The sequence below is a fragment of the Triticum aestivum genome, unplaced genomic scaffold, assembly GCF_018294505.1.
Source record: "Triticum aestivum cultivar Chinese Spring unplaced genomic scaffold, IWGSC CS RefSeq v2.1 scaffold105956, whole genome shotgun sequence".
Taxonomy (NCBI): domain Eukaryota; kingdom Viridiplantae; phylum Streptophyta; class Magnoliopsida; order Poales; family Poaceae; genus Triticum; species Triticum aestivum.
In genome coordinates, this window is record NW_025227840.1 from 10,276 (window position 1) to 13,406 (window position 3,131).

Genomic DNA, 3,131 nt, shown 5'->3' on the forward strand with positions numbered 1-3,131 from the left:
TCAAGCACCTTTGGCACTATATCAATGCAGCGCAGCGAGGGACGTTCGTTCCAGACAGGGAGAAGGACGAGCTCACAATGGCCCTCGGGAATCCTGAGCACCTTGGACGGACACGAGGCACGCCAGGCTCCATTCCGTGGAAGGTTGGTTTTCCGGACGCAGGGGGTTACAAAACCGACGAGAGGAGGAAGAAACTGGAGCAGGGCCAACTGCAGGCACTGCACGAAAGGGTAATGCGGCTAGAGGAACGAGAAGAGGAACGAGAAGCAGTAGATCGCAGCAAACGACCTGCCGAAGCTTCCCCCGAAGCTACCCCGCCATCTCAGCGGAGAAGCATCGTGGCTTCCACCGAACTGCTTCAGACAGAGCATGTCTTGACGGCTCCTGCTAGCTATCCCGTGGATGCTATCACGGAGTCTCAAAATTGCCACATGATGGTGCGATGGATGAATTTGAAGGTCAAGGCGGCTATTGGCTTTGTTTATCCTAGTGGACCCGGAGCAACTTATCACTATCGGGCGATTCCAGAAGGATATGCTAGGGTGATGGTGGATGAAATAACGGAGGGATTTGGGGACCTCCTGCTTGACCACCCTACCGGTGAAGGGGAGACTAGGCTGGGTTTTGCTCTGAAGACTCCATGCCTATGGCGGAAGGAGCTCATCAAACTTCCGAACTGGACGCCTCCGCCTCCTCCTGCTCCTCCGGCGAGTCAGGGCACTCCGCCTCCTCCACCGCCTCCTCCTCCGGCAAGTGACGATCAGGGCACGCGTGGCGGCACTCCGCCTCCTTCTCCGGCACGTGGTGGCACTCCGCCTCCTTCTCTGCCTGCGCCGGCGCTCCCGAGCAACCAGCAGCCTCCTCCTTCTCCGCCTCGCCAGCAAGGGTGGAAGAGACACGCCGCCGCCCCGGCTGCTCTGGCGCGTCGTAGTCCTTCTCCTCCGCCTCGTAAGCAAGCACGAAAGAAGACAGACGCTGCAGCCGCTCCGTCTGCTCCGGTGTCTAGCAGCACAACCAGAGGCGGGAGGCAATACAGATACGGTCCACCTCTCAAGCCTCTAGAGAAGTTACCATATGAGAGGACCGAGGAGGAAAACGATACGATCGTGCGGACCCAAGTGAAGGAGTTCTTTGAAGGGGTGAACGCAAAGAGACATCCACCTTCGGAGGAGAAGGTAGATCCGGTGAAAGCAAAGCGCACTCTCGATGCCCTGAGGAAACCGGAAAAGTCTCCGCCGAGAACCAACTATGAGCGCGTTACTTAACAGACATATCTCCAAGCGGAGTGGTCGAGAAGTACTGTCAGACATCAAAGGTCAAGAGAACGAGCAGCTGCGAAAGAAATTGACCAGCTCGGCGAACAAGCAAACCAATCGTGCCCCCCGCTCAATGTTTCTAGCGGCGACATCGTCGCTAATGCTCCGGGGATGGTGGCCAGTTATGGCAATCTACAAGATTACCTGCCTGACGATGCACTTCCTGATTTCATGGAGGTGGACGAACACAGATACGAGTACGGGAAGCCTCTCGTCAAAGATGAAAAATCTCCAACAACGATGATGCAAAGATTCCATACTTGGTACATGAAAACCTGCAGAGAGTCTGGGGGGACGAATAGTTTGTATCTGAACATTAAAGAGGAGCACGACCTCGTTGGAACTGATCTATTGTGTGTTCCATTTGAGGAGTTCTTCGCGTTCTTCAATCAAAAGGCCCTCGATAAATTAACGGTCTTTTGCTACTGCCTGTAAGTACTATTTCTATCATTAAGTCTCTATATATAGCTCGGCTCTTTCATTGCATGTATTTATAATTAATTATCCTCAATATATTATGCAGATTGAAGATCGTCGAGTGCAAAAAACAAGAAATTTATGATATTGGGTTCATTAACACAAATATCATAGATGAATTTCTGGTTAAAAAGCACGAAAAAGAGGACGAGGACAACTTGCTACGATCGTTGATCAAAAATCAAAACAAAGATATCATACTCTTTCCTTACAATGGCAAGTGAGTGTTACTGTCATGTGCATATTCGGTTTCCCTTATTACTCGAGCGAGGTTATAGTAATGTAATTGATGAGTTATGCATGTGTGCGCAGGTACCACTATGTTCTTCTGGAGATTAAGCTTGAGCGGGGACTAGTAACCGTCTTAGACTCGAGACGGAAAGATCCCGAAACCTATGCGGACATGACTGAAATGCTCAACAAGTAAGTTCAATCGATCATTATCGCACCATATCGGCAACTTTTTGTTCATTTCCTGATATCTCAAGTAATAATAATTATTTTCTTTGTCTTGCAGGGTTTGAAAACAGTTCACCGCAGAAGCTCCGGGACTGCCGAAGGAGCTGCGATATACATACCCGAAAGTAAGTATTACTGGCTAGCTAGTTGCGCGCATCTCCCGTTGATTCTATAGCTATATATACTTTCATCAATGCCATTTATAATGCTTCATTATCAGTTTGATTGACCTCTATTTCTCGTAAAGTGCTTGTGGTAGGAATAAGGGAATGATTTCTGTGGATACTATGTGTGCGAGTTCATCCACAATGCGACTTTGAAAAACAAGCGGGGCTACTCTCAAAGACAATATGAAGTGCGTAAGCAATAATATTCACAATTTCATTTTATTACACAATCATTTCTGTTGAGTTTCATTCATATATATGTATTAATTAACCCCCTTCTTCAAATTAGACGTGGCAGATGCGGAATGAACTCCTAGAACCAGATCGCATGAAAGCAATTCAAGAGGAATTGGCGCGATTCTTTCTTGACCACGTCATCAATAAAGCCGGAGAATACCATGTGAAAGTTGATTTCAATTGCTAGGGCATTGTAATTAAGAGATCATACATATTGACCATGTATGTAGCCAGTAGCGTCGGATACATGATACGAAAACTTGTTGTTCGACCAATCTCTCCGAGAAGGAGAGGTCGATCAATCACTTCTCTCAGTATGCATGACGAACTTCTGTACTCAATGGTTCTCTCGATCACTTATGTATATAGTACGTAGCGTCGACCAAGCACAGACATAAGAGAGGACACTTCTCTCTATTAATTAGCTAACTAACACAATATATGAAACACCTAAATTAACCCCCCAAAACCCCCA